We start from the raw sequence: 25,876 nt of genomic DNA, 5'->3' as shown, positions 1-25,876 counted from the left end.
GGACTTTCCTGTTCCTACTAGCATGTCATAGGGCTTTATGCTCGCTGCAAAGAGGTTTTCTTACTCGTCTCTGCTAAGGTCACCGATCTCTTACTTCTGAAACAGTTTATTTTCAGGGAACAGCAGCTGATAATAAGCCCAGATTGGTCAAGTAGCTTAATTTGTCCTTTGGTGGCTGTTGGTTGATGTTTCTTACAGTATTTCCCAGGCACTGAGTGCAACAGACATTTCACTGGCACTCAATAAAGCAGCATAGGACACTCCTCGATAATATAATCCTTATGCCAGCCCTGTTGCTAAACCCATGAGTCCCTCAGGCAGTAGTAGACAACTACACTTGGCGTTGCTGCTTGTTTTACTGTTGTCTCAGATGACTAGGCAGCATTTTTGCGATTTTAAGGCAGCGTGTTATTGCAGTATCTGGGATGAAATTACCACTTACAGATGTATAGGTGACAATCTGACTCCCTTCGGCTGTTCAGCATCAGTGACTTTGGGGAGGCTGGTGGTGTGGGGCATCTTCAGCGCACTGTGCCGAGTACCAGAAATGAGCATCTGGTCCTCTCTTGTCATTCCCTCACCCCCCCTTCTTCTTTGAACATCTGCTTGCCTGATTGTTTTTTGGGTTTTTTTTTCTGTGGCTCTTTTAATTTGTGGTGAATGTGTATTTAATGTAAGTAAGATGTTAGCTTCTGTCTAGTTTTTCAGCAAGCATTCCAGTAATTACTGGAGTACCTTTGAATGCTACAGCTGCTATTTCTAAGTTAAGGAATCACATTTTCCAAGCATTTATAACTGAATTCACATGGGTAAAACTTGGCATTCAGATTGCCGGCCCACATATCTTATTTTGTCTTGATCCTTTAAGTTAGCATATCAGCTTGTTATTTGATTAAAATGGTAAAAATGGCTTCTTGCTGCTTTGGGTGGGCTTGTAGTAGTGTTGTTTTCTGAAATTGTTTTAATCTAAAAAAAATTATACGGGCTTGGGCCCTGTAATTATTTCTTTGTAGTTACTACTGTGGGCTGGTGGCTCTGCCCTCCCCCGACCCCCCCTTACTGCGAAGCAGTCACTATTATTTTAATATTATTTGTCGGTACATCTCTAAGCAGCTTCTCAGAATGTTGTTTGATCCTTTCTCTGCTTGTGTCAGTCAATCCCTTCATGCCAAGGAATGCTGGCTAAGGCCAGGCATCCCTCTGGTGCCCTCAGTGATGTTAACTTGTCTTTTCCAAATGCTGCTGGAAAGTGATGCACCCAGGTCCTGTTGTCTGTAGAAGATTAAAAAAACAACCACCATGATTTTAAATTCACCTAATCTTTTCATCACAAATAGTAGCGTTAACATCTGCAGGGTTGTGATAACCCGTGGATGGGCTGCACTGGCAGCAGTGCTTTGCTTTGCATTATTGGAATGCTGGGTGGTACTGAGGATGTCCCAGTGCTGTCTTCACAGCTCCAGTCCCATGGCTGCTGTGCAACATTAAGTGACTGTCTCTCCCTTCTTTCCTTCTCAAGCTGTGAAATCTGATCCAGAGGAAATGGGATTTTTGCATTTCCCTGCCCAGAGAGGTATTTTTTTAATTTTTGAAACTGTTTTCTGGCGCATACAAGTTGAAAGGTAACAGGGTAAAAAAAAAAAAAAAAAGGCAAGAGATCTGGAATTTGACCTCCAACTACACTTAGAGTAGATGTGGTGATAATTACAGAGGTCTTCTGTGGAGGAAATAAGGTGCAATGTGTGGTTTGTTTCTATGGGCAGGTTATGCTCAATGTAGGGCAGATGAGTTGAACAATAAAAACTAAATTGATGGACCTGGTGGAGCTAAGTACTTTAGTAAATCATATTTAACACAAATTTTGTGAAAAAGCCTCAGTCTTCCAATAAAAGTCTGAGAATACAGCGGGACTTAATTAACTACCAATATTAATTTATGTCATTGTTATCAGCAATAGTTTTACTCACATTTTAATATTTGAGCTGCTTAACACTTCTTTGTGGTAAATGTCCCTTTAATAGGACGTGTGAAATGATGTTTCGCATGTAATTATGCTTCAATTACACATTTTCAGGAGAGAAACATATCCAAACTTGGAGGATAGATGCTGGACTTTGTCTTGAACTCAAGTTTTATTTGCACATTACAAGAAGCTGATACTTACAGGCTCTGCAGTACTTGGTACGCTGTGCCTCTTGCGTTCTGCACAGAGCTTGCCCTGGGATGCAGATGTTGGTGCATGAGTGTGGAGGAGCCCCATTTCTTGCCCAGGGTCACGTGTGGTCGGTGCAGGGAATGACCGTCCCTTGACCGTCCGCAGGGCTGCTCAGGGCAAGCACGGGCAGAAAATGACCCCAAACGCCCTTCCTGTTCCTCCGCGCTGTGTGCGATGGGGTGGGCTCCCCTGGGCTGCGCCGTCCTCTTGTCCTGGCGCTGGGACCTGTGGGGAGAGCATCCAGACAGGACTGTGGATTTTGGCTCAGCGGTGTTTTAAGAATCACTTAAACTTGAGGAATTCATAACTTTGGAATTCAGCAAATTTGCACAACTCTGTGCATCTGTTGCTCCGTCAGCACGAGCCGGCTTTCTGCCTTCCTCACCCTGTGCATCTCAGGCTAAAATATCTTGTGATTAACGGCCCAGCTCGTGGGCTTGTACTCGCAAGCATCTTATCAGCAGCCCTGCAAAGTCCGCCGCCGCACGGGGAGCATGCCGGTGAGGGAAAGGCAGCGCTGGGCGAGCTCAGGCCGGGCTGGGGCGGCTGCTCTGTGGTTTGTTGTGTCTGGTTTGGTTCCTACTTTTCAAGTTGCAGTTGCGTTTGGTCATTCGAAGCTTATTTTCCTAGTCTGGCCAAGCCAGCAGGATCCCCATGCGCTGCAGGGGAACATAAAACATCAGCCTTTAAGCTGGAGTGCTCAGTAGATAAGGATTTTAAGACTCTTGCATTATGCGCTGTGTCTTATGGGCTTACTTAGTATACTCCATTTGATTTAATTTAGATATTGAATAAGGAGAAACACTTCAACAGCCAGAAAAAGTACTGTACGATATAGCGCCTCTTCTTTCCCCATTGCCTTAAAGACAAGATGGCTGGGAGGGCTGACTTAGGCTGCAATTATATTTATTTAATTATAGGAAGTGACAGGGTGTTTTCAAACTGCTTAAAAATGATGTTATGCCTTATCTGTACTATGAAGTGTTTCAAAAAGCCAACAAGAATTCATTAGGTTCTTGTTTTATTTCTTCTTTTCCATGACTAAATGTAACGAATAACTTTACAAAGATTAGGAAATGTGCAGAATTAGTGGATTATTTCAGTCGGGTGGCTTGGGGAGGGCATGGAAAGTCAGTGGGTGGCTCTGCCAGTGGTCTCCCTCTTCCCTTCCCTTCCCTGTTGTGTAAATACAAGTGAGAATCGTAACCGAGTTGCTATAAATGTTAGCTCACATGCTGCTAGGTAGGCATTTGTCTTGCTAAAAGGTTTGGTTTGCTGCCTGTTTGTATTGGCAGGGTTGAGGATGGCTGGGGCGCAGGAGGTGCTGTTGGATGGCGTTCCTGGGAGATAAGGAGAACCTCGGGGACATGGTTTGCTTGGCGTGGGGCGGCAGCCGGTGCCTGCCTCGGGGGTTGGCCTCCCTGGCTGTGCTGTTGTCACTGCTTCGCAGGAGGCTATGACAAGTGGCTGCTATGACAATATAGATTAAAAGGATAAAAAATTGCAAATCCGCCACTGAAGATTTTACTGTAGCAGCGAATGGGGAGCTGGCAGGAGAAGTGAAGTATCTGTAAGTTGTAAAGGCAGCGAATTCAGGAGTTTTGGGGTGGGATTGGGATAGTTTGCAGAGATCGCACAGCTGGCTGAGATGCACTTGCTGGATTTCGTTGCTGTAATGGGCCTGTGTACCTTTTACTAAACACCACAAAAAGTGCATGTATTTATTATCATAAATTTGTATTTATTATTTATATATCTGTGTTTATTATTTTACATAGTATATATTTATATATTACATAATATATTTTTGAATTTATTTATTATTTATATATAACCTTTCATTTGAGACTATTAATTGTTGCATGAGTCTGCACCACCCTGCAGTAATCACAGTTGGGTATTCTCTGTCAGTTGGTGAGAGCCTGGAGGATCGTCAGAGTGGGTGAAAACCATCCCAGACACAGGTTTAAAAAAAGAAGGGGGCGGGGGGGCGGGAAGGCAAAAGAAAAGCAGGCCTCCCAAAAGCTGTGGTGGAACCCAGTATTAGCAAAATGCTTCTAGGAAGTTTGACTGAGAGCCATATGGCAATGTGGGGAGTATTATCCATCGCTCCAAAAGCTGGTCTCTGAATCAGCCTATTGACTTCAACAGCACTTAATCATGTGTTTTAGTTCTTCTTTGAAAAGGCTTGCATTCCTGAATCATGTCCTCTGATTTTAACCACTAGACGGTACTTTGTTTTGTGGTAGCAGACAAGTTCAGTCATATTTCTGTGACTAAGTTTGCAAGTTTTGACTGCATCACTAGTGAAGTATGCTGATGAATATTCCGCTTCTTATCAAAATCCAAATGTTTTCTGCTGTCCTTGAATTTTAGGGTGAAACTGAGTGTCTTCCTGGGATGCTGCAGGATACTCTGTGATTTTGTATGCTCATCTGCAGGGCACTGTGGATGCTGTAATGGAAATAAACAGGGGTGAAACCAGTGATCTCAAAATACTGTCCTGAATTCTGCTTTGAAAAGCCCTGAGTGTTGATGATGATTGAACCCATATATTAAAACAAGAACCAGTTTTGTGGGTCCGATTTGGATTGTTATTTAGATGCTGAAGGACGTCCTGGAGCCTGACGTGTCAGGGATGATTCAGAGACTCATTGTGTTTGGTGAAAGAAAATGGTGGGTGTTTGCATCTTTCTGGGATGTACTAGTTCATGTTTGTTGCATCCTGAAGTCCCCCCTGCCTTTATGTTATCACACAGGAGGAGTTGCCTGGTACCAGCCATGGGTTGCAGAGCATGGGTGCGGGAGGGTCCAGGTGGGCTCCCTTCAAAACTGCCACAGCATCAGGAATGCAGGGGACGTGTTCCCCTCCCTGCTGAGGGAGTGCCCAGGGTTTTCTGCTTCAGTCTGTCCCTTATTAAAGGGAAACTCCAGGCAAACCCCTGTGCCACTACCTGGTTTGGCACACAAGAGGGGAAAAAAAATCCTGTCCCAGCCCATTCCTGGGGAGGGGGGTGTATGGGCTGTGCTTTCATCCCTAAGAATCCTTATATTTCAGCAGAATTTTTTGTCTCACCTTTCCGTGTTTTTACAGCTAAAGCAGTTTTTACTTCCCAACTTTCAACATCTGGAATTCAGTTTCAGTTTATTAAAAAAAAAATATATTTCAAAATCTGTGGTCTGGATGAAACACCAATGCCTTTGTATTTGCCCACAATTATTAGCTTTAATTTTTTATCCTTGGCAAATGCCAGAAGTCCCAAGTAGTTGCATGTTCAGTAGCTGCCATTTTGTGCTGCGTCTTAGTCTTAACCAGGGTTTTTTTTATTATTCGTTTTCCAGTTAGACACTTTTCTAATTGGGGATAATACCAAAATGATTAATCAAATTAAGCTTGAAAGCAAAGTGGCTGATGCACAAAGCTGTGTGTAGCTGCTGTCTTCTGCAGTGAGGTTGTCTCCCTGTAGCTGAAGTTTTTTAATGGGCCTCTTAGGCTCTATTTTTTTTTTTTATTAGGTAGTGTGTAGATCCCATTGACTTCAATTGTTGATTGGGATGCCTGACAGCCCGGAAATTAAGCCCCTTCTTTGTGACTGAGTTGAAGGCCAGATTTTCAAGGATTTTCAAATGCTTAGCACCCATAATTGGTGTTAGATTTTTTTTTTTTTTAAGTTCAATTCTCATTTGGACATCTAAATAAGGATTAGAGATTATGATACTTGTGACGCCTGGTGTTACTGGGATATGACAATTTTTTTTGGTTGTTTTTAGAAGGACCTGGCACCTAATGAGCTAGTTACTTTACTGTCCAAATAAGTTTTGTTCTTCTGCATTTCTGCTTTGTTTGCAGATGCTGAGTATTTCTGCAAATTCTGGTCTTGGATGAGAAACTTCACTTCTGCCTCATTTTTCTGTGTTTTCTGTGGTGATTGTAGGGGGAAGGGGGGCAAAATGAGTTGAGTAAATTAGACAACTGTTGGAAAAAAGGGGGACATGCAAAATCAAGTGTTCTACTTGCGTAATCTGTTTAACACCAGCAAGCCACGGAGCCTTGTGGGACACGGGAATAAAAGGAACATCTGTGCAGGCCACATGGCATGCTCCGGAGGAGCTCTCCATCCCAAGCAGCTCTGCTCTATTTGCAAATAAAAGCTCCAACCAACATCAAAAAGTTGAGGTGGATCCCAGCTGAAAGGGGAGAACAAATGCTACTACTCAGTGCAGTGAAGTTCCCTTTGCAAGCAGCCGTTGTGGTCTTTTTAAGGATGCTTTCGGCATGTGTTTCAAATGGCAATTTATTTAAAGGGAAAAAAAAAAAAAGAAAAAGGTTATTTATTTTGGAAAAATTGGATCTGTATTGAAAGATTTTAGGAAATTGCTGAGCATCTCAAGCTATGATCAAATACAGGTATATGAGGTAGAAATAAGAATAGGGATGGTGGGGGTTTATTTTGGGGAGAGGGGAGTGGCGTTTGATGGTTTTTTGGTATTGTGGTTTTTGTTTGTTTGTTTGTTTGTTTGTTTTTTCACCTGCATATAAACACCCTGAGTTCCCAAGGCTTTCCAGGCTAATCTTGCTCCTTATTTTGCTGTCGGTGGTGGTGCTTGGTAAACAGCTCCATCGTTAGGCAGGGCCCTGGGGAGCTGCAGCTGCTCCTGCCTCGCTCCCCCAGGACATTTGCTGGAGGGGAGGATAAACAGGACAGCAGTACATTTTATTTCCACTTACAACCTGTTAGAGTGCAGTGATTCTTACAAAGACTCTAGATCTAGTTTGGGGCTTTACGTTTTCTAGACAGGCTTGTTTTTAACAGCGTCATGTATCAGCAAGCTGGGTAGTCTATATCACTGTATCGAGAAGGCATGTATTTTTTAATATGTAAATAGGAGAGGATGGTGTTTCATCTTTATTCCAATGTACCCAGGGTGGCAATAACGCTTTTTAAATCCCTGTGAAACAGATTGTATATGGCAAAATTAATGTCTCAACTCTCCAAGTATTTTCTCTAAAATATTTGATTTTTTGCATTTATTATGCTGCTTGTTTAAAATAGCGAACGATATCAGTCGTGCATTCAAAGCTTAATTGGTGGAACACAGATTTATTCTAATTTAAAACAGTCACTTAAAAACAGTTTTGTATATATGTATACATGGGCACAACTTTTCATACAGTTGTCTGTTTTGGAGCAGTCTCATAGGCACTGATGTACAAGTTGAACCTGTTTTCTTTTGTGCAACATGGCTTTGAGAAATCATTAGTTAAAACAGTATTCTGTAGTTTCATTGCCGTCAGTAAACAGCCCAATGCTAGTGGTGTGTTAAGATGATTGAAGTTCTGCCTTTGATCAGGCTTTGAAAGGTTTTGTGCCAAATATAGTCCCAAGGTGTATGTGTATCTACATATGTGTGTGTGTATATATATATATATATGTTGGTGAAAGCTGCTTTAATTAAAATCTGTCCGAGTAACAAAACACCGTGTCCATCAGTAATTGGCACTGCGGTGACGGTGATGGAAGAGCAGCAGCAGAACTGCGCAGCTGTGTGCTCGGCTGTGTCACCCACCCCAGGCAGGGTATGGGTATCTGGAGATGCTTTGGGTTGTTTTCCTCTTTTTTTCCAGTCACATTTGTCATTTGCCTTTATGTCTTCAGCCCCTTTCTGTGATGTCCCACTCCTTGCTATCCTTTTGTAAGGACTCTTCCTCTGCCACCCATTTTCTCCCTGAAACTGGGCTCTGTTACCATGTCTCATCTGGTAGCAGAGGGGTGTTTTGCAGCTCACTGCAGTGGCTTTGGCGGGGGGTTGCTGCACTGGGGGTCGGGCACAGGCTGTGCCAGATCCGAGTGATAATCCTTGACTTGCTCCAGTGGAGCATGGGGATTTCAGATACTTTCTTGTTCTGCAGCTGCTTGCCTTTTTCTCACAGGGCACCTCTTCTCATTCCTCTGAACACATGGTCATAGGTCTGCTACCGTTCAGGTTTGTCCTGCCCACTGCAGAAAGCTCACTCGTACCCAGGCAGCCCTTCGTGAGGGGTGGCATATCCAGCCAGTGCCACCCAAGCGTGGCTGGGTGTGACGCACGGTGCTGTTCCTTAGGTCCCAGCATAAACTCTTCACAGCTCTTTAACTGCATCAAGTGCTGCAGCCCGTTTTGCAGTTTCATGTATGAAACAATGCTCTCTGTTGCTTCAAAAGCTATGGGAGCAGCCAGACCCCACGGTGGAGATGCGCGAAGAAGGCTGGAAGCATCAGGCAAAGGTGAGGGTGCTAGGGCTGATCTCAGGCCGATGAGATGAAGTCTGTAGTGGTCTGCTAGATCATCAGAGCTGTGCGCCTCTACCTTTGGGACTTAAGTAGTGAAATATTAAAACTTGTCTTTCAAATCTGTTCAATATTATGAAGATTAATTTTGTTGGGGGCAGATTAATAGGTTTCCTATTTTGATTAATACAGTGATAATAAAAACATTGTGGTTGCTGGAATTAATGAAGCCCAGATTCCTGTTTCAAGGTTTGATTGACTTCGTACTTTAGTTATGCTAAAGCTGCTGCATCTATTTGCCCCTTATTTAGCTGTAGCCTTTGGAGAATCAGTATGGGAGCAAGGCAGCACAGGAGGAGGTCTCTATTGGAGGTTGCATCAAAGAATCTGTTGGGGGAGTAGTTTTGTGAAAGAGTGGTTGAGAGTTCTGCTTGCGTTGTAGCGTTACTAGAGTTTCTCTGTCTTTAACCCAGCAGGCTATTTTTGTGAAAGTCGTAGAAGAGGAGTGTCCAACTCAAATGTGTGGGCGCATCATTAAAAGCTTCAATTTGTCAATGCCAGATCGAACTCAAGTGTGTGGGTAGATCATTAAAGGCTTCAGTTTATCAGAACCGATCTACTATCTGTTCCGCGCTCCCTCCTCCACCCTTCCCCTCAGCAGTACGTGTGGTTTCCCCAGGTTCTCTAGCATTGAGGTCCATGGAAATGCCTGAGCTGCCTTCATGCCCCCGGGCCTTGCTGGGCTACCTCCTGGCAGGCAGCTGCTGTGCTGGGCTCAGCCCGGAGCTGGCGGTGTGCCGGTGAGCCAGCTGGCTGTTGGAGACAGCTGATCAAATGGTTTTGGAGGGCTCCACTGGTGCAAGCCTCAGACTTAATGCCGTGAGAATTCATGTCTTTGGGAGCTCTCTGCTCCCATTAATCCGAAGGGATTCAAAAGATGCAGGTGGGGCTGGGCACAGAAAATACATGGTGATCACGTAAGCCTTGTTCCCTTGGGAAACCTGGCTGAAGAAACGTTCTGTGGAGTATTTTGGTGAGGTCATTTTTTGATGGCGTAAGAAACATCCATTTTTCCAGGTCCACCGTTAGAGTTTAAGTCGAGCTGGGCTGGGCTGTTTGTACTACTCCCAACCCTGTTTCTTGTTCCTTGTGTAGAAGGTCTCCCAGCTTTCAAATCTGCTTGTTGGCACAAAGTTGCCAAGATATTCCTTATGCTTGAGGAGGGCTGTGGAGAAGAGCAATCTGGAGGTGAGGACAGTGCTTCTGTACACCGTAGCCCTCATCAGCTGCAGACCAAATATATTATTTCACAAATCATTTTGCCTCAAAAGTCTCAAAAGAACATGAAATCTTTTGAGGAAACATTAGCCAAAATGAGCTTCAGTTCTTCATCTTCTAAACGGGGCTAATGATAGTTTTCCTGCTCTACAGACGTATCATGGATAAAGATTACTAAGGAGTTGGATATTGTGGTGCAGCAGGTCAGCTGGAAAAATCTTGCCCCAACATGAGTAGATGCAGCTTTCTGCTCAGCTACATATACCCATCTGCATATCTGTCATCAAGCACATCAAGCAATAAAGCAAGCCTCGGATGTGTGTTTCTGACACTGCTCAGTTGCTTCTCTCAAGTGCTGTGCTTCTCATGAATAAAATACAACTGATGCAAGACACAGGTCACTTTATGGTTTGCAGGTATTTCAGAGTCTCTGAGTAAGGAGTCATGTTTAGCATAAATGCTGTTAAAAAAACCCTTTTGGATCTGTTTTTATTGTGTAGCGTGGTTTTATAATAGGGTCGCATAATCCCTATATTTAGATTTCTGAACTCTTGTGAACTTCTTTGTGCCATTGCATTGCATTCAGCAAAGAATGGGAGAAAGCCCCAGGGCCAGAGAAGTACCTGTTTTTTGTCTCACAAAATTTCATGCAGTTGTTGCTAAGACAGAAGCTTCCAGATGTTCCTCAGGAAGGCTGCAGTGGGCTGCCAAAATAATTAACTCCACGAAGTTAATTTGGAGGCGGCAGTTCTTGCCACTGCCAAAGTGCTGGTAGGTGTGGAAAGGCTGGGAACAGCCACCGCCTTGGGGATGCTATGGAGGGAGAGGACTGGGGAATGAAGAGATTGGAAGCACTGCGTGTGATTTTTGCTTTTGTATTTTTTTTTTTCTACCCCAGTCCATCAGGACATTTTCATCTGCTCCGAAGTTTGTTTTCTCCTCTGGGGTTTATTGCTGCAGGTCCCTGGTGCGTAGTGGTCCAGGGAGCAGAGGCTCTCCTGGGTGTTGGTGCTTCCGTTAGGGCAGCAAGTACCCTTAACCAGTTTGGGCCAGGCACAGGAGCTGCTGGTTAAATCCCATGTGGTTTCATGGGTACAATGCAGAGCAACCCTGGCAACTGCTCCATTCTTAATTCTGATAATGAGTTTTTTAACTCAGTGTGGATACTTTGTCAGTGAAGAAATTATATATCTTATTTTAAAATACCCTTATTAGTAAAATGGATGTTTCAATTGTACAGCAAGCATCTTCCTCTGAGCTAAGCTTAAATTCAATCTGTGTTACTAATAGCTGGGGAAAAACCAATACTAATTGGTATTTCTTAACTGATGTTTGCAAATTTTGCCTTTTCACCCTGAACATCAAATAGGTTTTATATGTGTTTTTCCTTATCTCAGAGGAAAGATTATTGCTAACAAGAGATTCTACATTTTGTTAAGGTTTTATCAGGATGCAGTGAGTGAAGGCAGAAAGTAAATATTTCAGAAATTCAGAGACTGTTGTATTTCGATAATGCAAAGTAGGTTTAAGTATCTGGATTTTGTTCACAGTGCAGTGTTTTCAAGCAGAATATGGATTTGGATGGTGACACATTTTGGTATTTAGAAAGAACATAAGCTTGCCTGTCAGAGGAGCACGTTGCAAATGTGAAATAAGTGTGTCTTTAAAAACCTTTCTTAATATTGTAAGTCTCAGTTTTATTTAAAGCCAAATAAAGTCTGCTGTGTGATAAAGTCTGATTTGTAGAAATACTCCTGTAATGCTCTCCCCACCTCCAGCGTTTATAAACACCTTTTATTTTCAAAGGAAAATGGTAGGCTTTGATATGATTCTAACTGAGTAAAGTTTTAAAACATGTTTTTGTCTTTCAGTCTCCTGAGAACATTTTTTCTGAGTGACTCCGGCTTCCAGACACATGTGCCATGATAAGGGTTTCGATCCTTTCCTATATTTGCCCTGAGTCATGAGTGGATATGTGTGATGCCTGCAAGTAAAATTGGTGAGTCGTCAAACTTGAGTTTGCAGTAACTCTCACTTATTCTTTCTTACAGGCTCTTTTTCCCTTACCCTTTTCTCCTCTCCTTAACATGATGGGGGTTTGGGTTTCTTTTTTGTATTGTCTGCTTAAAAGCAAGTAACGACTATTCTTCAAAACAAAAACCCAAACCCCAGCCCCCCCCCCCCTTCATTGTAACGAAATAGCAGTGATACCAAATATCAATACAGAAAGAAATACTCCCTCCCTTCCTTCCATCCTTCTCTCCATCGCCTCATATCCTATGAGCTATGAGGTCTTTGGTGGTGAAACTGGAGTTCAGTGATGCAGGCAAAACTACTGCCCGAAACTGAAGCCTTGCAGATAGACAGGGTCTAAATGTGCTTATGTGGGCAAATCATGTCATGATTAAATATGAATATGGAGAGGTCTCCTCTCCACCGTGTGTCACATGATGGACTCTCAAAGGAGCCATTACCAACAAATAATTAGCTCCACCGTTTGCTGCACTTGCATCCCAGTGACAAAATGGTGTCACTGGTACACAGGAGAGCTGTCTTGTCGCGTGTGCTTGCACTATTCAGCGTGGCATTGGTGCTGCGATGCCCAGCCTGGAGGAAGACAGGGACAAAGCCTTTAACAGCCAATTTTGGCCAGGATGTACTTGGTCAAGCTTGAGAGGGTGGTGTGGGATGACCCCTTCCCTGTTAATTGGCAGCTGCCCTTTCCTGGTGGTGTTAGCCAAATGAGAAGCCTGTTGGTCCCTTTTGTGCCAAACAAGTGGCTTTTCCTGGCTGTTACTGTCTTCCAGCAGCCTGGCACAGTGACCCTTCCCTTGCCCTCTCCTCTTACTGACCTGCTCCTGATTGCCTCTCTTAGTAACTGGGGTGAGAGGAGGGACAATATTTCTTCATTAATCAGAAGACTGACATTAGGAAAACAAGAATCATCTGATTTTACAGGAAAATTGGAAGGTCTTTGTAAGAAATCTTTCAAAACTAGGAAATCTACAGAATTAAATTGTGTAGGAAATGAGAGCACAAATTATTTTTTTTAATAAATTCAGGTTTCTATTATATATTTAATATGCTTCTCTGTGTTAGAAAGTGTATTTCAATTCAAAGATTATAAAACCTAAGAAATTCACACATCAGTGAATTGTGATTTTTTTTTTTTTTTAAGTTCCCATTTTTTTTCTTTTTTTCCAGAGGTAGCATAATTACCATGTCATTTAGCAAAGATTGTAATAGCTGTTCAGTTGTTACCGACTGGTGTAGTAAACAGTTGAATAAACCCATATGGCACTCAAAGTGTGCATGCAGGAGAGGGATTCTTACCATTTCCTTCATATCTGAGTTACCAACCTCAATGATATGACTAAGATCCCCAAACAGGAGCCAACTCCAGACTTCTGCAGTGATGCAAAAATTTCTCACTGCTCTGTCATGTATGAATCAATTGATTTTAATCATGGTGGCTAGCTAATTAATTATTTCTTTGTGCCTATGAAGTATGCATGGAAAACTTGAGGGTTTATGCAAGGTATGTGCCTCTATTTAAAGCAGTCTGTGCATTTGCGTAATACTTCAGTAACTGTAAACTGGAGTCTGAATCTTACTATACAAGTTACTGTTAAAGACTGAGGCCCCTCTAAAGCTACTATGGTTAAGTGTGACATGGCCAAGTATTGCGATAGCCCTGTGGCACTGCCTGTAACGAGACTTTGTGTCTGGTCTCAGCGGTGGCAAATGGAAAGACCAGGGTGCTTTGAAGAATCCTCTTGAAATACCAGCTTGAGTTATGGAGGTATGGAGCTGTGGCCTACTGGCATCCTGAGTAAAGATAAAGTGTTCAAGTAGCGTGCCCTCTGGATAGCTTCAGTATTAAAAAATAAAAGCAATGAGAAGAAGGATTGTTAACTCTTCAAATGCTGGCTTGAACAAATAAAAAGACTCATGCTATTCCTCCTAAAATTCACTTACTTCCAGTTGTCTTAAAATTTTCATGTCACATAATAGCTTTAAAATACCTTCTGAATGCATTAGACTCTCCAGGTGCTTAGAAAATATTGCAAAATGATAACATGAAATGACCAAGCATTAAGCAGTCCCACTGGAAAGGAGCAGTTGGCCAAAACTGGTGCTTCTGTTCATCTTAGCCTTGATGTACGACCAGCCCTCCACCATAATTCTATCAAGAGATGGTAAGTTGCCTAGCAATGTGCTGACTGTAGAGGGTACGTGTTGAGCTAATTCAGTTTTTGTTCTTGTTTTCCTTGAGAGTTCAGTTTAAAGGAGTGATCCTTTCTCCAGCTGCAGCAAGAGCCACTTCTCAGCGGTCTCTCTTGTTCCCTACTCGAGTGTCCCTGGTGATGTCAGGAATTCATTCACCGCTGTGCGCGTTTTAGAAGTTTCCAGCTTATTGAGTAACCAAATGTGGTTTCTGCTGATTGTGTTGACTGAATACGTAGGGCCTTTCGAAGAGGCAAGGGTTTTATTTAAAGCAGAGCGCTTAGTTGTATACCATTTTATGGCAGGCAAAGGTCATCTAGGGTAAGCAGCCAGAACAGTGAATTGCCTCGTTGCAGCACCTAGAAAAATGAGACAGAAAGATACGCTAAAAGGTTTTAACAAATTGCTCATAGTTATAAATTTTTAAAGTCGAGGAACTGGTGCTGTATACGTTTTTAAATTGGAGATAACCATGCTTGTACGATAAATTGAGTTAAGAACAGAACAAATCAAAATAATGGGGTGGTTCTAAAAACCTGGTCGTGCAGCACGTTGCTGGCAGAGCATGCTGGCAGTGGGGCTCGGTGCTGCGCACACCAGGCTAGCACAGAGTTAGAAACCTGCCGTGTCCTTGCACAGCTGGAGGGGTTTCCACCAGGCTTCGTGGTGACCTTTTCTGGCAGGGATGCCCTGCTCCTGCCATAGTCCTCTCCTCTGGTGGATGGAATCCTGGTTACACAGACGGCTTTATCTGCCCGTGATGCTTCTTGTGATAGCTAGGGTCAGAGGCCAAAGGGGTTTGCCGACAGCTGTGGAGCAGAAGCGGGTTCCCCCAGGTCAGTGGGTTGTGCTAACCCAGATGTGTGTCAGTGGGATGGAGGGAGCAGGGCAGAGCACCAGGAGCTTAGGCTGGTGTCCCCTGGCAGAGCTGCACAGCAGGAGAGGTGGCAACAGCCCAGGGATGGCACTTCTGTCCTCGCAGGATCTCCCTTGCTCTTTAAAGCATCAGTGGCTACAGAAGGACTTTGTTTTTCTGAAACTTTTCTGTCCATGGAACTTTCTCTGTGGCAGGGGGGAGGAGAGAAGAAGTAATTTTAACAATTTAATATACTACATAATATGTTTTATAAGCTGGTGTGAATGCTCCTAAGTATTTTGGTCTTTTTTCATAACACAATGAACCTAATATTGGTAAAAATACAGATCTTAGCTGCCACCATAAAGAGAGGCTAGATTTAATAAACAGTTATGAATGTTGGCAGCTGCCTATCAGATTGTATAACATCGGCTATAGCACATGAAGACAGTGTCAACTTACATTTTATCTCAGAAGTATTTTCAAAGCATTTATTTTGCTTTCTCTTGAGTCCTTAACCTAATTCAAGTTATATAATTGGCGGAATATTTTTCCACACCGCTAATTGGCTGGGTGCCAGCGTGGAAACCATTGTCTGACTTGATGATGATCAGGAATTAACATGACATTTGCGTGGTGGTAATGGAATACATTAGTAATGTAATTCATGACTGTAAGAAAGAGACCATCATCTCCCACCTCTGATCAGCAGGAGGGGCTGGGAGGATGATGAAATGCTCCCAGCAGGCACCTCACAGCAGTGGCTGGCCAATCTCGATGTCAAATTTAGTTTTAAACTCTTCAGACAAAGCTGTAATGCTTACCGATTAATTACTACAAATGTCAATTAAAAATCTACCAAATAATGCAGTAAGATTAAATTTCAATTAAAAAAATTACATTTAACAAGGAAGATATAACATTATTTTAATGAATTCTGCTGAAGGTGACAGTTTATCTAGACATATTTATACTGCGTAGGTGGATCTAAATTAGTTGGATGATGTTAACCATGTTACTCCATGTACATATTAGTTTTGAAAATTATTTCCACTTTGGCTATGTCCTGAAGAAGATGGGGCATCAAGGGGCATTTCTTATCACCAGGAGAAAGGGGAATTTCACGCCTTTGAAGTCCAAAAATCTTCTCACACCTAAAACGAGGACTTTATTGTAGACTTCTATCCTGGCCAAATTAGTGGTATTTTTCATTGCTTTTTATTTATGAAACCAAATACATAATTTTTGTTGTGGTAGAAAAGCAAGCCCTGATTTTGCTATGACTATAATGATTGCTTGGGACAATTTTTAGAGTAATCCGTTTTGTCATACAAAAAATATCCATTATTCCGATAAATCACTTAACAGAAGATTTTGCTGTGTGAAGGTGGTGAACTGTAACTCCTGAGCCGAGCTTTTATTTGCAAAGCTTCACCCTGGCTTGGTAGAGTTTTTGAATAAGTGATTAAAATCCTGTAGTTGATACTTCAGATGCTTTAAGATATATTTTGAACTAGGAGTGGCATAGCAGAGATGTCATGTACTGTGAAGAAGTTCTGGGTTTGTGCAGATTGTAAGTGTACGTATGACAAACTGTAGTAGAACACCAGCACCTCACTGGATGCAGAGCGCTAAACAGTGCAGACTGGCTTTTGTAGCTGGACTTCTGCATTTCAGTAACTGTGTTTTTATTGAACAGGGCAGTTCTTAACACTGCTGGAGATGGAGATGCTGGTGATCTGGGAAGGTGTGAGAGCCTGTACGTGCTGGCATGGCGCAGGGGCAGAGCTGGGGTATGCAAGCAGCTATTCTCCTGGTATTAAAGCATTTGAGAGCGAAGGGCTCTAAATATGATCTGAAGAATACTTTCTCAGCTTCCTTGATTTTTTTTCCACGAGCTTTTATTATGTTTTCACACCATCGTGTCTAAAATAGGTAAGAGGGAAGACATAATTGAAGAAACAGATTTTATGTGTCAAGCCAGCACTGAGAAAAGTCCCTCTCAGGGACCAGAGGCTCCTTTTCCTTGGCACTGCTGTGTCTCGAGCCATTGAATTTCAGCAGGTTTTAACTTAAAATAAAATATAAAAAACCTACAGTGCACACACAGAAAATCAGAAAAGCCAAACAACTACTCATGGCAGGTTAAAGTAATGATACGCTCTTTAGCAGGCAGGCTGTGCCAGTCCCTTGGTTGCTGTTCGGGCTTTGCCCTTTGGTGGGTGAACGCGATGAGCGTGATCTCTGTCTCACTGCTGCTATTCATATACCATTGGGTATTGGTAACAGCTTTGCAGGATCATTCCTGCTTCATGCCATTACCTGATAAACTATCATCAGCAGGAGATGGGACAGTCTTTTTTTCCATAAGGGCCTCAGGAAATGGATGCTGTAGAAGTGTAAGAGCAGCTGAAACATTTTCTCACCAGTCCTCGCAGACAGCAAGGTGATGGGAGAAAGGTAGAGTGAGGCAGACTCATTTCCTCACCAGCAGCCAGAAAGCTTTAAACAAGGAGGCAGAGAGGGAAGAGTGGAAGCAGATAATACCTTTCTGCCAGGAGATAATGGTGTGAGGCGGTTGTGGGTTTGGGGCACCCACTGGTCAGACAATTAGGTTGCAGCTGGAGCTGCTGCTCTTAAAAACCCATCTTCCCAGGGGCTTTCAGCACAACACAGGACCAGTCATTTTCTGATTTGAGCCCTGGGGTGAAGCTCTTGCTCTGGTTGTTGTTTGAGAAGTGATCTACGTGGTACAGCAGGAACCGAGCACCTTCTGTATCCCAAGTTCTGCTTTGTTGGGGTGTCCCGTGTGGAGCTTTGGCCTGTCCCAGGCACTCGTGGTGTTTGGTCTCCTCACTGAGGTGTCCCACATGAAGCTTGTGCCCATCCTGAGCACTTGGGATGCTGTCCGGTCTCCTCCTGAGTTCTTACAGGTGGAGATTTCTGCTTTCGGTAGAGAAATGCTTTTCTCTTTCTGTAAGAGTTGTCTAACATCTTGAAAGAAGAGTGTCTTTGACTTTGGGGGAAATATTTATATCTCTTTGGGTAGGTTTTCTTCTTTTTTTTTTTCCCCTTAGTGTAGGGTTATGTCAACTGTATTACAATGAGGGAACACTGAGTCAGGGGAGGAAACTTTAATAAGCTGCCCTCATATTGCTGGTTTATTCCCAGCTTTCATCCACTGATTTACATCCCAACTGACGTAAAAATACCCAGACTTCAGTAGTTTGTTTACTTTTGCTTATATCACTCTGGGGTGACCCGAGGAGATGTAAAAACTGTTCTTACTGACATTTGCATGAGCCGCAAGGTAGGGTGAGAGGAGACGAAAGTGCAAAGTGAAAAGGCAACTGGATTTATTAAGTCTTTGTCATACCATGGTTTATAATATTTAGACAAAAGCAAACATTTCCAGGGAGGGCTTATGAAATGAGAGATGGGAGAAAAATCTCTGAGCTGATGGCAGATCCTGTCCTCTTCAAGTCTTTGTGGAATGATGGGATGCTGGCCACGGGGAGCGGGCTGCGAGGGCTGTCGGGGGGAGCATGCGTACAGGGGGGTCCTGAAGAGCTGCTTCAGGAGGAAGACGTGGACTTAAAGTACTTGCGTAGGACGAAGTCATTATATTGTCATCGTGATAACGCTCCTGGGGGAAATAGCCTGAAATACTCTTTGTCTTCATTAATACTGCTTCCCGGCAGAGCCTTAAGAGATCATTCTCACTTTCAGATATAGAAGGAAACCGAATACAGAGTTGTTTGTCATGAAAATGCCGTTTATATACAGTGGCTGTAAAATCCCAGATGCTGAGCGTAGAGGGAGGCTGCTCTGTCATCAGCCAGTCGAGGGGAGAGTTGACTATAAAACCAAGCTGTAATTCCTTCTTGACAGGGGTGTGGTGGTTGTGTCTTCAGACAACTTCAAGAGTCTGCTATGCCAAGTCTTTATGGATTTTGTTCTTACAAGCTAGGTAATACATAAGTCTGAGCAAGGAGATATATATATGTGTGTGTGTGTGTGTGTGTGTGTGAAGAAAGACCTTTGCTCTAGGAAAATATCCATCATTGCTTTTACAGCGTGGTTCAGGGCTGGTAGTGCATAGTGTCTGAAGCATTTGGGGTCTTTTTGTTGCAAAGGAGGTGCCGTGGGCCCGAGGCTGCTCTTGACGTCTCACAAGCATTCAATATTCCCTTGACTCTGGGCCAGTAGGATGTGACCCTTGCAGAAAGACAGACAGTGTTTGGGGGCTTGATGCTTATTGTTTTCAGCAGAGCTCTACTGGAACCAATAAAGTTGCTGCCACCACTGCTTGGAGCAAAAGTGACTACAGCTGAACAAGAGACACAAAATTATCAATTAAAAAAGCCAATGCCAAACCCATTATTTTACTCTTGAAAAAACATCTTGCTTCCCAGTCTTTTTTTTTCCCCACATGGAGTGAATCTTTGGGGTATTAATGTTCTGCTGTCATGTTTGTTTAACGTATTTTTTTGACAATGCCTTTTTAGGGTCAAAGCCTGAAGTTTTTCTCCATGTGTTTTCAGCTAGGCAAAACTCCCAGTGTCTCAGTGGGGCCTCTTCTGAAATAAGCGAAGACCAATTCTACTCAACTCAAATCAAGAGTTTCATCTGAATAAACAGAGGAAAGATCCAGGCTTTGTTTTTTTTAAATGCCATAAAATGGTGTCCTGCTGCACAGCTAAGTTGTTGCAGGCAGGCTGGCTCTTGCCTACGAATTTGGTGGCCAGAGCCCTCCATAATGGCTTGGTGCTCACCTGATGCCCTGGACCACCGTGACCCAGTGGTCCCCTGTCTTTCTGCCCAACCCTGCCTCCTCCCTCGCTTTGCCTGGACCATTGCAAGCACTCAGGCATGGCTCGGCAAGCTGAAGAAGGTGTCATTTTTGGAGATTTGGCCTTAACCTGGATTTTCCATGTTTTTGTGGGCTTAAGTCAAACCTTAATACTACTTCAGTGTAATGTTTTCGTCGTTTAATGTTCTTACAGTTTTTTACAGTGTTTCTTTTAAATTCTGTCACTGAAGTGTATGAGAGTTGACAAGTGTAAATATGTAGTTAGACAATTTCAAAAGTGTATTATTTACTGATCGACCATAATGGCTCCAAAGGAGCCATTATACTCAATCATATCATGTCACTCTGTGGCATTTATTATGATGGTAATATGGATATGCATATTATTTTTTTTAAAGCATGAGAAGCGTTATTGTGCATGAGTAAAAGCTGTTTTTAATTGTCAGTAATGCTTTGAGCTTTTTTTAATACCAAGAATTTAAACCACCTATGGCTACCAGCCTGCAAATCGTGGTAGCAAAAATCTGTGTCTATAGGAGGATGGAAAAAGCCACACTTTATATTTACAGCAATGTGACTGTGCATATCCTTGATATGGCTCTTTTATAGCTTTATTAGATCCAAGGGCAACCTAGAACCCTAACCTGAGAGCTTGGCAGGTAAAAGCTTTCCGTTTTATCTCTGCAGCTTTCATCTGCTCTTGTAAGCTCTTTCCCTGACTTCCTAATTGTGTTTGTGACATTAGCAAATGGCTGGTCTGAAAATACCATGCAGTGCAAGTCATGTTAATTCAGTGATTTTTTTTTTTTTTTTTTTTAAGGTGTCACAGGAAGATATCTCTCTGTAGCGCCAGGGTAGAGAAAGGAGACAAGGCAGAATAAGAACATTGTACCATGTAAAATAAAAGAAAGAGACAAGCAGAGAGCTGGGAGTGCTAAATATGCTTCAGCCTTTTGGTAGAGCTGGTTTCAGTAGAGAAAAGGTAGGAGAGCATAAGCAGTAGCTTGCTTGCTAGAAAATGTCTTTCATGGAGAAGATGGGAGGAGAGTGAGTTTTAATGCCTGGAGGTGAGGAGCTAAGGTGCGAATCTGGCATGGGGTACGGCAAATTGATTGTGGAGCAATAATTAGAGAGAGGAGGAGGAATCAGAAGTGTTTCTTAACTTAGTAACAAGGATGTGACTGGCTGCTGGCTGTTGCTACTCAGAGATAGGTAAAGAAGAATCTGTTGGGCAAAGTCCTTGCTGTAGAAGGCACAACCAAGGTGAAATCCAGTTTGTGGTTGTCGAAGAGAGATGTGGGAGAGGAAAACCCAACATTGACAAAGAGCTCTTCACCGTTCGGCTGGGCAGTGGTACACCTGCAGGGGGTGCAGGGCTGGGCTGGGGGCTGAGTCCCACTGTGTGGCAGTGGGAGCGGTTCGGTCTGGCGTGGAGCTTGAGCAGGAGAAAGCAAGGAGGTCATTGCTATGCATGTTTTTATTTCGGTTGCAGTGTCAAAGCAGATGACTGCTTTGTCTTTTCTGTTCAGACTTTAGGACTAGTTCTGCTTTGTTGCTTTGTTATCAGAGGAGTTATTTAACTTGCTCTGAATGAAATTGGACTAATTACTGAATAACCATTTCCCCCCCTTATTCTAAAGAACCTTCTGCTGGAAATGCATTTTGCTTTAAATACACAAGATTAACCATAAGACGCTAGATTGAGCCAATTTTGAGTAGTTCAGGAGTGGAAGGACACATACATGTAATTTTGCAGATTTTGAACTGCTGACAGTCAGATTTCCTTGCAACAGTTTTTAAATGAATAACAAATTGTGGTGGTTTTGTTGGGCTTTTTTTTAGCCAATTCTGCATTAATTCTAACTTTTCTCTTTCTGAAATTGTATTAAAACCATTTGTATCTCTTCTGAAATACTGAACAAGAAACATAAAAGCAAATAAATATGCTCTCACTATTTCTGTCTTTGACCTACATAAACAACTGTATTTTCAGGCTCAGGACTGAGTCTTGTATTTGTGAAAAGGCTAGGGCAAGTTAAGCTTAATTACTTCTTTTGAGATGTTTCCTATTTAGAAAAGTTACTTGTTGAAGTCTTATCACCCAAAATATGAAATATTGGTGCTATTTCTGCAGGGATCATTAGTTTAATATTGTGAATAAATTGCAAAACTGCTCATTTGTATGAAAGGATGGGATTTATGAAGTTACAGTGCATTTGTACACACGCACACACTAACACACAACACTTGTTGATGATTCAGAGAAGGAGTAGAGTAATTCAGCTCTTGGACTGCCTCACGTGTGATTGGCTTCCTTTCTGGGGGACTTATTTTAGGGAAAAATCAATGTCAACTGAAAAACATTCCATTCTGAAAAGACAAAAATTCCCCTACTTGTGAAAATGTGTCTTGGCAGCTGATTTAACTTATGATACAAGATTTAACACTTTTCACTAAACATGAATATTTACCATGGCAACAGCTACGTTACGGGCCACATGTTGGAGACTTGCATGTTGTTGCAGAAACTTGTAGCTCGCCGCATTTAGCCGAGTCCTTGTTTCCACCGGCAGAAGGAGCCCACTCCTGCAGCTGTTTTGGGCACAGACCTCTTGGCAGGGTCAGTGGGTGTCCTGCGTGCCCCCAGCAAGGGGCAGCTAATTCCTCCATCAGGCGTTTGCTGGTGATTGGCACCACGGTGCTGCATATAGACAAAACACCTGATGACAGAATAACCTGATAAAAAGCATGCGTTTGCCTCCGATTTGCCTTTCCAGCAGCGGGGTGGGGAGAACTTTCTAAAAGTATCACTTCTCCAGACTCTTTTTCTCCCACTGCATCCTTTCCCATCTTCCTCCCGCAAGGCATAGGCAGGTCAAACCCAGTTTGCCATGCACAGTAACGGGTCTGCTGTGTCCTCTGGCCAGTTTGCCCTCCGCCGTGCCCCACTACTTACTGTCTCAACTCCTTGTCACCTTTCATTTGCAGTGTAGTGGCTTTTCAGGCGACGTTAATTGAATCACACTCATCATGGACTTAATAAAAGCATGACGGCCCGGATGGAGCCCTGGCAGATGGCAGCCCCAGTAGACAGGCAGGCCATGTGGCTGGGGCTGGGACAGTGCACTGGAGGTGATGGGCCGGCTCTTCTGCAGCAGCAGAAAGTTTGTGGCTTTGGAGTTATGAGAAGAGTAAGCCAATATGAGCGAAGTAAAAGATGGCTTCAGGTGGTTTAGATTGCAGTTAAGTGGGGTTTTTTCCCCTGAAACAGAACTAGATAATCCTTTCGTAAAACTATAAATCCTAGCTACGAAGGGCTAGGTGTGAAACAATAAGAGGATTTAACTTTATAAGTGGTCACAAACATCTGCAGGTACCTTGAGTAGGAGCAGTTTTATTTAAAGCTACAAGTTAAAAAGAATATAAATTTTCTCACTTTAGGACAAAGCTTAACAGAGGTGAAAACCATCAATTCACATGTTTCTTGTACCTTTCTCTGAAGTGTTTGGGCTTGGCCATCGTTAAGGAAGAGGCCTTGGTCTGGAGGGGCTCAGATCTTTCCTCTGGGCACTGATAGGACCTTTGCCCTTTTTCTTTCATTTAAAATACCCTTGATTTAAAGGAAACAAGCTATGCAAAGCAGAAGCTACGTATGCAATCAGGAGCGTAGCCTGTGCCAGGCAGAGTCCTGGTGCAGCGGTGGTTGGGCTGGGGACACTCGTCCCTCTCCACCAGTGTTTGGTGGCAGTGGCATGACAGAGGCTGTCCTCTGCCTGGCTGGTGTTGCTGGTGCAATGGTCCCCTGGCGCAGCTGCTGCTTGTGGCTGTAAGGCTGGTTTAAATCTTGGCCTTTACTTGGTGTGAATTTGCCAAGCTGCGCTGATCCAGAACTTAAATAATTTGCTTCTGGTTTTAGCATTGTTTCTTTTAAAGGTGTTATATTTGTTTCCATTTTGCATTGAATTAAAATTAAATAGTTCTGCTTTGTAGATTTAATAGTATACAAATACATTTATTTTTAAACCCTTTTAGCCTATGTATATGTGACTAAGAAAAAAGCAAAAAAACAGAGTAGGGGCCTCCGATTTTTGTTTTACTTGAACTGAATACCCTCTTGGGATTTCAATTATAAGTGAATGTTACACTTGTTTGTTACTAAGGTGACTACAGTGTCAAGGTTATGTGGATGTTGTAGTATTATAAATGCAAAGATAATGCAAAAAAGAAAAATAGTTGTGTTGGCTAAAATCATCCTATTCCTATAGCATAAAGTTGCACACTGTCCTACATTTCAATTCTCGTTCTATTAAATTACCTGTTTAATAATTTGAATCTAGTGTTATTTTTATATTATATTGCAAATGTGTGACTGGGAGGTTATTTTTAAGATATATTTATTAAGGGAATGAATACAATAAGACAAGTCATTGCAGCCCACATACAGTTCCCAGTTCCTTGACTTCTCATTTTATGATGTTTCAATTGCATATGATTACCAAATGTAAGTTTTAACTTTTATGGGGGTTCATTAGAGATGCAGCTGTGTAGAGAGAAATTCAATAGAATTTGATCTTTTTTTTTTTTTTTTTTTTTTTGGTAAGCTCTAAAAGTGTAGTGAGGCGGAGTAACTTGATGGAGCATAATTTCAAGCTTCCTACTTTGAGCTTGGATGCACAGTTGTGGGGTTTTCAAGGGCTTTAGCTGGGCTGCAGTGGAAATACGCTGATGATGGGGAAAAGGGCACTAGCAAGTGGTCTCTGTGTTTTGGGTGCAGGAGACTGGAGCATCTCAAATCAAAGGCATTTGCCTTTTTTTTCCTGGGTAGGATGCAGAGAAGTAGTGGCGTCCTTGGTCTGGGCCAGGACTAGCATGAAATGCTTTTTGCTCCTGTGTGAGTCGACGTTCTGGTGGAGAATTACAGGTTCAGTGAATCTGTGGTGTTCTCTTCTAATAGAGAATCCATATAAAATGAACTCCCCAAAAGCCAATACTGAAAGCAATCTTAGTGAGCAAGTGCTGAGAAAACAAATTTTGGGGCACATTTAAAGGAATAGATGTAGTAAATGAGTAAATCTACCCTGTGGTTAAATGCTGCGGTGCTTTGTGTGAATACTAAAAAGGAGCATATCCCATCAAGTGTAGCTTAGTTGCATAATTTATTAGCGTAATATGTTTGTTTTTAACGTACAGGAATGTAAACATCTATAACTGAATGATCATGCCATTTAGTAGGAGGAACCTCATATTCGAAGCTAATTGTGCCATTTGCTGTTTGGCGAAAACTTGTTGGGCGATATAGACCATTTCTTTCCAAACATCAATTTCTCATAAGGTTTCAAACCAAGATCCAAAGCAAAGATGTCCTTCTCCAGATGTAAGAAGGGGAAACATTTTTGTCCTCAAGTTTTACTCAGAAATTTGCAGCCTTTGATGTGCTGGTGCATTGCTCTGCGGCCCTTCCTGCTATCCCAGCTGGCTCAGTCTAGGGCATGCATCTCATCTCCACTTCGGTATCAGGAGTCTCCAATAACTCCAGCAGCATGTGGATATCATCATAGGAGCATCTTTTTCTCTTTGTTTTGCTTTGTTATGGGAAGAGGGCAGAATGAGTTGTAACTCCTGGGGTGTGATTTTGCCAGGATGAAACCCCTTGAATGACAAGGGAAGTAGAAGTGGGTGGGGGAGATTGTATTTCTGCTTTTGGCTTGAATTGGAAGCTTTTTGTTTGGGCTGAGATCTTTGAACCCGTGGGCAAACAGCTCTGCAAGAGCAGGTGTGTGGGGAGCCCTCCTAGGAGATGGCTTTGCCTACATGGTGGCTGCAGTGGTGCTCTGTGCCTGCCCTGCCCATTGCCACCCGCATCTGGCAAGATGTTTGGCGTGTGTGTGTGAGACAGAGTCATGGGTGACTTGAATGCAAGTCTTAAAAATCTCTTCCTCAGTGATTAAAGCAATTGCTGTGCCTGGCATCCTTGCTTGCTTTAAGTATTTGCTGATGGCTTCTCTGAGTAGGGACAAGCTTTGTGGGGTGGAAAAGCTGGATTTGCCTTGCCTCAGCTTATTGGGAGTTTGGTCCTTGCCTGTGAGGAGTGGAGAGGAGGGAAAGGTGGTGGTACTGCTGCGCGGGCGGGTTAGTTTCATTCTCCCCATAGAACATCATCCCCAGAAAAATGGTATTCCTGGGCTGTGCCACCTCCCACAACAAGGAAAAACAGATGA

At 42.8% G+C, this 25,876-nt stretch overlaps 1 protein-coding gene across 4 annotated transcripts in view; it reads left to right on the top strand.

Moving 5' to 3' along the window:
- Window positions 1-25,876, top strand: part of FOXP1 (forkhead box P1) — a 391,142-nt gene that overhangs the window by 36,074 nt on the left and 329,192 nt on the right. For all 4 annotated transcript variants that reach the window (XM_037384993.1, XM_037385002.1, XM_037384992.1 and 1 more), the window contains exon 2: window positions 11,634-11,761. The gene's annotated coding sequence lies outside the window, so the exon portion shown is untranslated. The remainder of the gene's footprint in view (window positions 1-11,633; window positions 11,762-25,876) is intronic.

The sequence above is a fragment of the Falco rusticolus genome, chromosome 4 (assembly GCF_015220075.1).
Source record: "Falco rusticolus isolate bFalRus1 chromosome 4, bFalRus1.pri, whole genome shotgun sequence".
In the NCBI taxonomy this organism is placed as follows: Eukaryota; Metazoa; Chordata; class Aves; order Falconiformes; family Falconidae; genus Falco; species Falco rusticolus.
Note: the sequence above shows the minus strand (reverse complement) of the source record. Positions and strands in the feature narration are given on the sequence as shown.